The sequence below is a fragment of the Dromiciops gliroides genome, chromosome 4 (genome assembly GCF_019393635.1).
Source record: "Dromiciops gliroides isolate mDroGli1 chromosome 4, mDroGli1.pri, whole genome shotgun sequence".
Classification (NCBI taxonomy): Eukaryota; Metazoa; Chordata; class Mammalia; order Microbiotheria; family Microbiotheriidae; genus Dromiciops; species Dromiciops gliroides.
Genome location: NC_057864.1, coordinates 94,457,739 through 94,472,081, shown reverse-complemented (window position 1 = coordinate 94,472,081; position 14,343 = coordinate 94,457,739). Strand labels below are relative to the sequence as shown.

The 14,343-nt window shown below is 37.5% G+C and overlaps 1 protein-coding gene across 1 annotated transcript in view; it reads right to left on the bottom strand.

Annotated features, from left to right (window-relative positions):
* The window catches only part of CRB1 (crumbs cell polarity complex component 1), a 312,251-nt gene that overhangs the window by 66,904 nt on the left and 231,004 nt on the right, over positions 1-14,343 (bottom strand). The window lies entirely within an intron of this gene.

Genomic DNA, 14,343 nt, shown 5'->3' with positions numbered 1-14,343 from the left:
AAACCAGTCCCCACCCTTACTGATCTTACAATCTAATGGGAATACAACATGCAAGCAACTATGTACAAACGAGTTATAAACAGGATAAATTGGAGATAATCTCAGAGGGAAGGCACTGGCATAACAATTAAATTATTTTGCAGGACTGTTTAGAATTGGTTTATAGTTAGACTTCATAATAGAATAACTAATTGCCTTAAAGGGAAATTGAGGTAGAAACCAGTCACAGAATCCATTAACAACAATCAATAAGCATTTATTAAGTGTTAGACACTGTGCTAGACTCTGGGGATACTAAGAAGTTTAAAAAATTCACATTCTAATGGAGGAGACAACACATGTAAATCAGTACATTCAAGATACATACAGAGTAGACAGCAAGTAAACTTAGAGGATTATGATAGTAACAGCTCACATGTAGGAAAGACCTCCTAAGGAGGCACTAGTTGAGCTAAATTTTAAAGAAATCCAAGGATTCTCAGAGTTAGAATTTGGGATGGAGAATATTCCAGGCATGAGAAAGAGCCAGTGCAATGGCATGGAGATGGATGGTTGTAGGTAACTAGGTTGTGGCTAGGTTGCAGAGTTCATGAGAAGATGTAGAATATAAGAAACTTACAAAGGAAGGAAGGGCCCAAGTTGTCATTCATAGAGTCTTGGAAGTGTCAAAACCTCAATGGCAATCTAATCTAACCCAAACCTGATCTCCACAGTGCTGTTGATAAATGGTTCTTAGCCTCTGCTTGAAGATCTCTGATAAGGGAAAAGTCAGTCTTTGGGGAAAGATCTGTTTTTTGTTTGTTTGTTTTAGCCTTGGCATTTGGAACAGTATCTAGCACAAAGTAGGAGTTTAAGAAATACTTGATGAATTGAATTGATCACTCTGCATTTATATCACTTCCCTTATATCAAGCAAAAATGTGCTTCTCCCTAAAGCTTGCACACATTGTCCCCAGTTCTGCTTTCTGGAGTCAAACAGAAGAATAACTCTAAAGATATTAATTCATACATGAAACATTTATTATTATTTATTACATTTAGTGTACTGTGATAGGTCCTAGAGGAACAACAAGGATTAATAAGATATAGACTCTGCAAACCAGAAGGCTTTGTTTGTTTGTTTTTTACTGGCATCTAGTTATGTTCTATGGTATCTCAGGGGCTTAGACTTACTGATCTGGAATCATACCACATAGACTTTTATATCCACCAAGTTTGGTACCATAGGGATTAGCCTATAATGCCAGATGAAGAATAGTACTTCAGATATGGCAAGCAGGAGGAACTTACCAGTGATATGTCCTGAATGTGCGCCATTTGTATTTCTGCCTCAGTCCAGTAACTGATATCTGTATATCCAAGTTCTACACTACTAGTTATATTCAAGAGAAAAAATCTGATTGTGGACTCAAGAGAAGTCTCAATGGGGGCAGGGGAATATCATTGTGGGAGGCCATAAAAGCAAAAAAAGCCAATTCATCAGGGCCCAGAAATATGGAAGACATGAGTTGGTGATCTCTTAAGTATAAGAAGAAGTAAAGAAACATCTCTTTACACTCCAGGTTGTCTAGGAAAACTGAAGTGTTCCTAAAGGAAACAGAAGCAAGGTTTCAATGGGGGAAAAATAAAAGGAATTTGAAGTAGAAAAGAAAAATCACTTGGCTACTGAAAAAAGTATCAGAGGTAGCTGTTGAACACATCATGAATATTTCAAAAATCTTGAGAAATAAGAGAAGTAACTCAAAATGGGGGGGGGAAGCAAATGCTCTTATTTAAAAAAGAAAGAAAAAGGAAGGAAGGAAAGGAGGGAGGGAGAGAGGGAGGGATGGAGGGAAGGGTGGGAATAAGTACAGCATCTACAAACTATGGACCAGTCAGCTTGACTTGAAAACCAAGTTCACTGTTGTGCCTAGTGCCAGTTTAGCAAGACTAAGTTGTGCTGTTGGAGTCAATAATCTCAAATTTTGAGGAGGTGGTACGAGGAAAGGGGACAGGATACTGAATTTGGAGACAGGACAATCTGGGTTTGAATTCTTTCTCTTTTACTTCCTGTGTGACCATGGGCAAGTTATTTAACTACTCAGCCTCAGTATCTTCCTTTGTAAAATGTTATGCCTTTAGTACTTCTCTCAGGCTAGAGACAATGTCTGTAAAGTTGTCTTCAAGATTTAAAGTGTTTTATGTCTCAGTTATTATTCTTCTTCCCCAATGGCAATGCTCAGTCCTTATTGATAGATTAAATGGCCTAAACAGTTAGTTATGGGAACGATTCTCATTTGTTCTTTTAATTGAAATGTCATTGGCCACTTCAGATACCAGGAAAAAAGATGATGTCCACCCAGGAAATGATCTGAATTTAATTTTTTTAAATCAGCAGGGAGGAGTGCCCAAACAAAAGCCCTTTTACCATGGATGCTTATGAGTCTTTTGTTTGAAGTTCAAATGAACAAATACAATTAGCAACAGCGCTAATAGTTCTTTAATTCTTCAATAAAACAAGTGATTGATGAATATTTTATGTATATTTTGGTTCTGTGACTATATCTCCTGGCATAATGAAGCTCATTCTAGCTCTGGATCAGCAAGCAGATAAGTCATTTTTACTCAAAGTAGATTTGAGTGAGAAGTATCACCTGCTGGGACCATAATATAAATAAATAAGTGGTTAGAATAGCTAACCCCAGCTGGCTTCTTCATCAGGATCATTCACAGTGCCTGTCCAAAGGAGAGTTCTTCAAACAGTGACATCCCACTTGTCAGGGATGCTTTAGATGGAATTCCTGCTTCTGAATGTAATGGACCTATGAAGTCTGTTCCAACTTTACAATTCTGTGCAAGTTCACCAAATGCAGACTAGAAATCACAGAATCATAGGAATTGCACACTCGACTTGTACTACCCATGCATGATAAAGAGTGCCCAAGACAACATACCTGACAAGGTATGCAAGTTCTATTGGAAGGCCTCCAGGGAGAGGAAATCCATTCCCTTTTGAGGCAGCTCATTCTACTTTTGGATCAGCTTAATTGTTAGGAAGTTTCTCTTTCCATCAAAACTAAACATGCCTCTTTGCAACTTCCATGCATTTTTCCTGGTTCTGCATCCTAAGGCTAAAGAGAACATGACAACCCTTCCAAAGAAATTCAAGTCACACCCCTTAAGTTGTGTTCAAGAGAAGAGAGCTGATTATTGATTAAAGAAAGAACTAGCCCTTGCTAGTAAAAGTCAAGCTATAAAGTGGAGCCAACTCAAATAGGCCAACTGAGTGACTACCACAACAGAGATGTCATAACCAGTGGTGGTAGGGTGAGGACACCATAACAAAGGAAAAGACATCAAGGACTCAGAAATATGGAAAATAAGTTAGTTTGGTTACATGTGTTCCCAATGTGTGTACCTCCCCACCTGAATACTGTATTAGTGTTCATTCTTCCTACAGATGTTGTATACATTTGCTATGGAATGAATGAAAAAAGCATTTATTACATGCTTACTACACACCAAGCACTGTGTATACAAATACAAAAGCAAAGGTATTCCCCTGCCTCTAAGAAATTTACATTCTAAAAGCTAGAGACAAACCACATAGGTGTGGAAGTTGAGGCCAGAGAGGAATACTTTGGTTTGAAAAGTTAAAGTAATGATGAGTTGGGCCATAGTGAAGTAAACCAATACAACTTATCCAGGAACAAAGGCAGAGATAATTAGGGTTTTAGGACTAGAGAGTAGAGTGAGATTAGGGGAACTGTTATACCTGTGGAGGCAAGACATTGGTGAAGGTGTCAAGGAGATGGCCAGAGAGTAGGGAAAAAAGTGAAGCATACTTGGGATTTATTTAAAATAGTGGGCCAGGGTAGCTAGGTGGTACAGTGGATAAAGCACTGGCCCTGGATTCAGGAGTATCTGAGTTCAAATTCGGCCTCAGACACTTGAAACTTACTGGCTGTGTGACCCTGGGCAAATCACTTAACCCTCATTGCCCCACCAAAAAAAAAAATAGTGGGCAAGGAGAGGAAGTCACCAGTCAGGATAACGGAGCCCCATGGTGGAAGTTCCAGACAGGAAAGGATTAGATTCTCCAGAATATGCTCTCTGAGGTCAGTTGCAATGTTATAGTTACAATTTGGCAATTTCACAAAGAGAGCTAGAGAGCATAGTATGAGAGGATGCGCTTTAGATTCTGGGTTAGGAAAGGGCATGGAGGGGAGAGAGATGTTTTTCAGCTACTGTTCTTACTTTGTCATTTTAGTAAATGTCTTTGCTTTGAGCTAATTGTGTCTACGGGTTATTAAAAGTAATGTCACTGGTAGGATTCAATGAGTTATAGTTTTAGGAGTGTAGACTCATAAAGAACTCTAGAACCTGGCAGTATTCACCCCCTGGAGACCAAACTTGGAAACCTGTGAGTTCACCTTGTGTAGGTCAGCCAGAAGGTATGATGTGCTCTGATCCTTTCTTGCATTTTGTCTTTCAGATGAACTTCCATATGTTTCAACTACTGTTTTTCCTTTCTTGTAGGTATTTTCTATGGTATTTAGCTTGGTGATTATACCTATGCAGGTTTTGCCACTCTTCATTTTTAGCTTATTGCCTCTGATTAGATTTGTAAGACATCATGAATTAATTCTTACTCATCATTTATTAGTGGTATCCTATTCCTGGTCTAGAGCCCATCATTCCTATATTTTAAGCTGTTAGGCAGGTATCCAAATTCTGATCTCAGACATCATTTTCCTAGCTACTTTTTCCCTTCTCAAATCAATTTTCCCCCTTTTCCTTCAATGATGAGTAGTGAGGAAAACAAAGGACACAGTCCTTAGTTGCATGCTTGAGCCTCTGTAATCTTTGGCAATTCTTTCTATATTTCACTGGGGGTATGCTTTGTGCCCATATACGTTACCAAAATGGGAAGAAATCATTCATTTTGATAAATCTGGGGAGATGTTTTATTATACACATGAAAACAGAGTTCCCTTTTGTTTTCAGGCCCACAGATGGTTGAATTGAGTAGAAAGCCACTAACTAATCTTAGGAGGGCAGCTGGGTAGCACAGTAGATAGAGTGTCCAGCCTGGAGTCAGGAAAACTCATCTTCCTGAGTTCAAATCTGGCCTCAGACACTATGTGACCCTGGGCAAGGTACTTAACCCTGTTTGCCTCAGTTTCCTTATTGTAAAATGAGCAGGAAAAGACAAATCACTCCAGTATCTTTGCAACAAGGGGTCAAAAAGAGTTGGATATTAATGAAAATGACCAAACAATTAATCCTACTCTTTTCCATTTCCTCTGATCTGTATTGGAGGTGTCTCATTTGACAGCTCTGTGGCTAATCTTTATTATTCCTTGTTGGATGAGCAACTTCTTGATCCTCTGAGTATTTATCTCCTTTCTTTTCTGGAAGGTGCTGAAATTTTTAGATTGCAATGATAAGTTTAATACCCTCCCTAAAAAGACCACTTGCATTTTTCCATATCTTTGGAATGTCCAATGTTAGACTTCAAAATTCACTTCTTTTGTTTTAGGAGAAACCAGAAAAGCATTATACTTACACCATAATGTGTGTGTGTGTGTGTATATGTGTATATATATATATATATATATATATATATATATATATATATATATATATATATATATATATATATATATATATAAACACTATACTCGTCTGTATTCTATTTACTCCATTATAGGGTCATAGAATTGGGACTGGAAAATACTTCAGAGGCTGCTCGAGTCTAGTGATATTAAGTAACTTATTCTAGATCACACAAGTAGAGTGTCAGAGGTAGAATTTGAACTAAGGACTTTTGACTCCAAGTTAAGACTCTTTTAACTGTACTATGTGGTAGGAAAGGCCAAATTGTATCAAGTGAACATTTCCTGATTCAAGTCAGATTTTAACAATTTTTCCCCAAAAAGAATACCATAGATTTTTGTTACTTTCCTAAGAAGAAGTCATAACCTTGATTTTGAAAAAAAATGTTTTGTGCAAAGATTTGAGAATGAAAAGTATGCATCTTACCCAGATGGTCCTACTGAGGAATCAGCATAATTTCTTCAGTATTATACAAAGATAACTTGGAAATGCTGAATTTGGAGAAATTTTGAAAAGCAGATCTTTGCAATTAATTTCATGAAAAATCTTCCTAGGTCAGCAGCTTCTATGTCATTTAAGAAACATATGAACCTTTACTATTTAAGAAAAAATTTAGATTTTTAGAGTAGAATGAAAATGCATATGACTATTATAGCTCTGGAATGTGCCTTACTAATTGTCTCTTACAGTCCTTTGGACTGGGAAGGACAGAACAAATATGACTAATAGGAAGTTGATACCAAGAATGAGCAGAGAAATAGTAAGAGTGCCCCTAGATTCTTCGATGGGTTCAAGTTATTGGACCAAATGAACTGCATCTTAGAGTACCAAAAGAACTAGTAGGTGAACTTACAGAGCCATAGTCAATGGCCTTTGAAAAATCATGATGAATTCTCATGATCCACATTTTTAAGAGAAGACAATGGAGAGTGCAAACGATAGGCTAGTAAGATTAACTTTGATTCCTGGCAAAATTCTAGGATGTATTATTAAAGAAATGATCAATGAACATCTAGAAAAGAAAATAGTAATTAGATTACCATGACTTTCTTTCACCTATTATATCAATACTATGACATTCCAAACTACCTCTACTTCCTTTTTTTTTTGACAATATGAGTAAACTGGCTGATCAAGAAATGTTTCACATGAAGCCTACCTAAATTTTTATAATTTTAAAAAGTCTCACTCATGCTATTTCTGGGGAAAAGATGGCTAGACAATAAGACAATTAGATTTTGAAAAGCTTTAATGGGTAGACTGAAAAAATAATGATTAATGGTTCAGTGTTATCTTACATGAATTTTCTCATGGAGTGCTCTAAAGAATTATGCTTGGATTTATTATTTAATATTGTTATCACTGATTTGGATAAAGGCATGGCTGAGATTTAGGAGGGAAGTTTACATGTTGGAAGATAGGCTGAAAAATAAGTAGAGTCTACAATACTAGGCCAAATCTAATAAAGATGAATGTGGATATAAAGCTGTACACATGTATTCAAAAAAATTCTGGGTCCACGTTTTAAGAAGGTCATTAAAAAACTAGAAAGCATTCAGAGGACAGCAAGCAGGTAGATTATGGACCTTGAAATGATGCCACATGAGGATTGACTGAAGGAAATGAGCCTAGTGAAGAGAAGAGTAAGGGGATCATAAGCATCTTTAAGTTTTGAAGGGCTGTCAATTGGAAGAGAGATCAAATTTGTTCTTCTTGATCCCAGAGGGGAGAACTAGAAGCAATGAATAGAAACTGCAAAAAGGCAAATTTAGGCTTGATTAAATGAAAACTATTGTGACAATTAAAGCTCTTCTCAAATGGAACACACTCCCGGGAAGGAGCAAGTTCACTCACCCTTCCTGGATGCACCTCATAGGTTCTCAAGCAAAGGCTGAAACACTGCATCAGGTGTTTTTGTTCAAGTATGGGTTGGACAGCATGGTTCCTGTGGTTTCTTCCAACTCTTCATCTGTGGTTTTTATAAACTTTTGGTAAAGTTATACCTTTCATTAAATGAGGTAAGCAAATAGAATGATTCAAATGTTAAAATGTAGGGAGGACACTTACTAGCTGTGTGACCCTGGGCAAGTCACTTAACCCCAATTGCCTCACTAAAAAAAAAAATGTAGGGAGGAGTGAGGAATATGTCTAGATCTAATTGTTGAAGTAGATACCTTGGAGAGGGACAGTTATAACATAGACACAGGGATATCAATAGGAGAAAATAACTGGGAATGAGATGGGGAACAACAGTTGTCAAGGCCTCGGATGTGTATATAGCAAAGCAAAGGTTATGAGTAACAAAGAAAATAAATTTGAGAATGCAATTCAAGGAGAGAGATCCAACCAAGACCCCTAACTAGGACAAGAAATGGAAAGGTATTCTTCATTCTAAAGAAACAGATCAGATGATACTGAAGACAAGCATGTGGCTTCAAATCAGCAAGGCAATCCTTTTACTCTTGCCTGATTGACTATCACTTTTCCTGCAGCTGTTGTTCTAAATCTTTCCTTTTTTGTTCTCCCTTATCCTCTCTTCTTTTCCCTCCTGTCAACAAAGAATCCCATCTTTTACTGTATTAAGAAAGTAGAAGTCATTCACCATTAGCTCTCTCTTCCCTAACCTTAAGTTTACTGCATTCAGGATAGAATAAATATTCCTCTGTTTGGCTTTTAAACCTCTTTGCAATGTGGTTCTAGTCTATCTTCCCAGAGTGGTCCATGATTCCATGTCTCATACTATGCTGCAGTTAAACTGCCTTGTGTGTTGTTCCCCTTACACAGAATTCCTCTGTGTGTGTGTGTGTGTGTGTGTGTGTGTGTGTACACACACGTACCTTTGTCCTGTGATAAAATAATGGGATTTAGCAGACACCCAGGGGCCCCCACCTGAGGATTGCTTTGGAATTGATTGAATTGGGTGAGACGAGACTGACTGAGAATCTACTTAAGGATGATTAAATCGAGACCACACCTGGCTGGCCAGCGGGGGTGTTGTTCTTAGAGGCTGTGGACTACAACATCAACAGGAGACCACCCTCAACCAATCAGCTTGAAGGACCTCCCCTTTCAGGGAGGGATACAGGAATTAGGAAAGTGAGGGTGCCTCACTCGATCAGTCTCTTTTTGTCCAGGACATTGGCTTGGTGGCAGAACTTCATGTGGACTGCTAGGAAAAGCAAGGGTTTTCTCTCTGGCTTTATGGAATAGATTTAAGCTAGGGTTTTCCATGCTATAAGGGATCTGTTCTCAACCTCTCTCTCTTCACTAAATTCTAATACACTTTAATAAATACTTAAAAGCCTAAATGCTTGCTGAATTTATCAGTAAATCTTAGCTAGTTTCCCCCCAAAACTGGGGGGGGCAGGTTAGGACCTGCATTAGATTTTAAACATCACAACCCCCATCCCTGAAATGCACTACCTCTATTAGATTGTAAGCTCCTCAAGGATAGGGACTGACTTTTAGCCACCTTTTGTATTCTCACTGCTTAGGACAGTACCCATACTAGTAGACATTTAAGAAATGCTTGTGGATTGGTGGGGCAATTCTTTTTTTTTTTTTCCTTTTTTCTTTGGGCAAGTGATTTAACTCTTCTTGGTTCTCCTCCATCTCCTTTGCTGGAACACCATCAATTAACTGTGTTTATTCTTTCTCGAGCCATATCTAGTCCTTATCTATATCTTGTCACTGGACCCAGATGGCTCCAGAGTAGAGACTAAAGCTGGTCACTCTGCACAGCTCTGCTTCACTTAAATCCAATTCATTTATAAGTCATGACATCACCTTCCTGATATCATGGTCCTCTTTGAGAATGAAGGATAAACAACAACAACAACAACAATAACAGTGGGTGTCCTCTAAGGGTATGACTTGGGTCCCCCTGTCTTTTTCTATCTACTTTCCCTCACTTGGTGCCCTCATAAAAGACCATGGGTTTAATTACCATCTCTATGCAGATAACTTCCACATCTATGTATTTGGCCCTACTATCTTGAGTTACAGCTCTGTATCATCAACTCTCTTAGACATTTCAAACTGAGTGTTCTACAGACATTTAGAATTCATTATATTTCTCATCCCAAATATACCCCTCTTCAAAACATCCCCATTATTGTTGAGGATACCATCTTGTTTCCAATCACTCAGTTTTGCAACTCGGGTATTATCCTAAGCTCCTCTCTGCCCCACCCTCATACTTTCAATCAGTTACCAAATCTTGTTTTTTCATCCTCCACATATTTTTCCCCTTTTCTCCACTCACATAGCCACCATCTTAGTTCACTAGGCAATAGTTCCCCAACTGGTCTCCTTGCCTCAAGTCTTTCCCCAGATCAACCCATCATCCACCCAGCTGCCAAAGTAATTTTCCTAAAGTATACATCTGACCTTATTGCTGCCCACTCCAATAAGCTTCAGTGGCTCCTGATTACCTCAAGGTTTATGTCAAACAAAACCCCTTTCTGCTTGTCATTCAAAGCTCCTTACAACTTAACTTCTTAAATATTTCTCTCCGCATACTCTGTAATGTAGGCATGTTAGCTTACTTGCTCTTCCTCACATGATTTCATCTTCTGTCAAGGTGTCTTTGAAGGCTTTCTCACATGCCTAGAATGCTCTCCCTCATCCCCTTTCCCTCTTTGAATCTTTTGTTTCTATCAAGATTTGGCTTAAATGTCACCTTCAGGAGGCCCTTCCTACTCCCCTCAGCTGCCAGTGCCACTCCTTCTTAAGATCTTCTTGTACCATATTGTATACGTGCCTGTATATGTACAAGTTGTTTCCTCTATTAGAATGTTTTTTTTGGGGGGGAGGGACTACATTGCTTTCATTTTTTTATCCCCAGAGCTTATCACAATGCCTGACACATAATAGGCACTTAAAAATGCTTATTGATTGGTTAGATTTAGGGAAATGCCAAAGAGAAAAGATGCACATATTAGTTTACATGTACATAAATGTAGTAGTAAAAGTCTAAACAGTAGAATTAAGCATGGAAAATAAAAAGAGAAATATTAATTTAGACTCATTCTTCGAGGCAGCTTAGTGATGCAGTTGATAGAATCCTGGTGCTGGAGTCAGGAAGACCCGATTTTAAATCTAGCCTCAGAGGCTAGTGACCTTAGGAAAGTCACTTAACCTTTGTTTACCCAGTTTCCTCAACTATAAAATCAGGATAGTAGCGGCACCTACCTCAAAGGCTAGTTGTGAGGATTAAGTGAGATAATAATTATAAAACACTTATCACTGGCTGGCACCTAGTAGATGCTATAGAAGTACTTATTCCTTTCCCTTTCCCTCCCTCTGCTTAGACATCATAAGCAATTTGACTTTGACATTGCAAAGGGAAAACAAGGTCAAAAATATCTTATTTGATACACATAGAAAAATAAAAACAGGAAAATTAATGAAACCTCTTTGCCAGCTATTTGACAGATGATGAACAAAGAACAAGGTCCACTGTCAATCAAGATGAACAGATTAAGCAATATTTATAGGATTGTCTGTGTCATTCAGATGTCTTGGATGTTTGTTTTTTGGTGTTTTTTTTTAAACTGTGCCTGAGCCGGTGTGTTTAGCTCAAGTATATATGGTCTAAGAAAGAAACTCCTAAAGCATTGAAAATATCTGTTGACCTAAATATTATGATTTAAAAAATCTTCTTTTCTTAATATTCCTTGGTCTCAGGAATTTAATTTTAATATTGAAAATAATTTTAAAACAATTGTGCTTACGTGATATTTTATTACCTGACACATCCTAAAGTTTCCATCCATTCGTGCTCTGTATCTTTGAAAGAAAAAATCCACATTGATGAGATCACAGATCCATTGGAATATTGGGGGGTAAATGACATCAATTAATACATATTTTAAAAAGCCTGATGCTATTGTTGTATATTGAAGAGATTTTAAATAATTCTTATCTTATTATAGGATATTGTAATCGATACAGGTTGTGGGAATAGATTTCTACAGAAATTTAGGATCTAAACTGTTTAATTTTCCCAAGCTTTAGTTAAATTGTAATATTTCATGATTTAATCATTTAAATTCAATTGTTAAATTAGGCACACAGATTTTGAGTTTAATTTACAATGATGTCTACCCTGAATTTCATTATTTAAATATTCTAATTGTCAACCAAGAAAGTACTAATAAGAAAATCAGTTTTAGTTATTAAACATTGTTGGATAACAAAATCATAAAAGAACAATGTAAAAGATATGATTTGTTAGTTTCTTGTAAGAAGTAAGAGAGTTACCTGTGAGTATTGCAAGAAGAAAAATTTGTGAGGTGGCTGCAAACATTTTTCTGCGAGTAGAAAAGATTTTCCAAATTCCTAAGTCATTGGCAAAGTAAGTTTGTGATAATTCTATAACATTTCCAGAAATGAAATCTTGTTTTCCATAATCGTACAGTTCTACTTGGGTGCTGAGATAGATAGCTTAGTATTTATTGGCTGTGCATTCTCCCCAGACCAGATCAGCAGGGCTTAGCATAAGACTCATTTATTCTGCTTACGCAACAGGCCTAAAGCATGCTTAGCTCTCTAAACTGTCCGGCACTGAGAGACTGATATTTTAAATTATATCTATACTTTTATTGGATAAATACTATGATCTATGTTCATAGGAAGATGAGTAGAGAAAAAACAGAAGGGATACTGTATCTGAATATGCTACAGATGACTTGAATGGAAGGGGAAAAAGAAATGTAACAGTGGGAAATGATTGTGATGGGGGAAAGTGCGTTTAATATATGTTTTACCTACATCATGATTTTTCCAAAAAATGTCTTGATATGAATTCAAGCCCCTTATGGCAATCTGAACTATGGAGAAAGGAGCCATTAAGTAACCAGAAAAGGTGTCAAGACAGCCCAAATTTATGTCACAAAGATCATGTGCATTCCTCACTTAAAGTCTGTGAGGTAATTGAAAAGCTGTCTCTTCTGAAAATTCAGAAGCATTTGGGCAAGAATGAGTAGAAAGAGAAACTAAAGTGATATTGCCATCGGAATATACTACAGATCACTTGGAAAGGAAGCGGAAATATTTGAGGAGTTTGGGAAATAAATCACAAGGAAGCATGCTATAGTGGTGATGGGAAACTTCAATTATTAGAATTTCTGCTAGAGTTTCTCTCTGTTGAAAGTAGGGCATATAAAACATTCTTGTCTTGCCTTAATTATAATTTTATTCTTCAATAGATGGAGAAAGCAATGGTGGGAGTTGTTCTTACTGGCCTGATTCTCATCAGTGAAGAAGAGTAGGTTGCTGAAGTAGAAATGATGAGACCTTAAGGAGGTGGAGGAGGAGGAATGTGCTGTATCTTATAATTCCCAATAGAGCTAAAGAAACCTGCGAATAGGCAAATTTATACTCTAGACTGGGGGAGAACAGCTTTCAAAGGATTTAGAGAAAGATTAAAATGGAATCTGGGGGCAGCTAGGTAGCACAGTAGATAAAGCACCAGCTCTGGATTCAGGAGGACCTGAGTTCAAATCTGGCCTCAGACAATTGACACTTACTAGCTGTGTGACCCTAGGCAAGTCATTTAACCTTCACTGCCCACAAAAAAAAAAGATTAAATGGAATCCTACGAAATCTTAGAGAATTCTCCTCCTCGTCTCTGACTTTCTGGGTTTCGAAAACATGAAGTTATATAGCTAGTTCACCCAGGACCTTCTCTCAGAGCCTAGGACCTCTTTGTCCTGGAACAGCCTAACTGTCATTGAAGTCTGCTAACTCTGGACTCTTTTTTCACAAGACCCACACTATCCCTTTTACCATCAGTGAGCTGTTCCTGGAGCCTTCATTTTATGAAAGATTCTGGCCTTCCTTCATTCTCCCTCATTCTGGACTTTACAACCATACTCCTATACTAAATGCCTTCCTCCTCCCTACTAATTTTCCTTTTTCAATTCCCTTTTGTGTGTTGTCTTCCTCTATTACACTGTAAGCTCCTTGAGGGCAAGGACTTTTTTTTTTTTTTTTGCTTCTATTTGTATCTCTAGCACTTAGCACAGTGCCTGGCACATAGTAAGTAAGCACTTAACAAATGCCTGTTTCCTTTCTTTCTTCTTAAAGCAGAGTTCAGCTCAGGACAGATGGGAAGTTTTCAAGAATAAAAATCTAAAGACACATTTTGGAGGAGTAAAAGTGGGAATTGGTAAATAGAGTAAATTCATTGACTGACTTAGATTTCAAACAGGTAAATGTTGAAAACAAGGGCTGGTAGCAGATGTATACAAAACCCTCATACTGTCTGTTAGAAATGGGAGTGGGGCAGCTAGGTGGCACAGTGGATAGAGCACTGGCCCTGGAGTCAGGAGTACCTGAATTCAAATCCGGCCTCAAGACACTTAACACACACTTACTAGCTGTGTGACCCTGGGCAAGTCACTTAACCCCAATTGCCTCACTTTAAAAAAAAAAGAAAGAAATGGGAGCTATGAAGCTACAAATTAGCTGCAACTGGGGAAAATGTTAAGGACAACCAAAAGGTTTTTTTTTTTAAATGCATTGGGAGAAGAGTATCAAGGAAAGAATAAGATGATTACTTAGTGTAGAAAATATAGAAGAGGCAGAACTGATCAACTTGTCTTTCATTTTTTCTCCTTTCGTTTCTTTATTTTTCTCCCTTTACCACAGAGAATGATGTTTGGACCAGAAAGTACAAAATAAATGACTAATAAGGAGTAGAAATTTATAATTAAATAAGGATATAATAAGAAAGGTCCA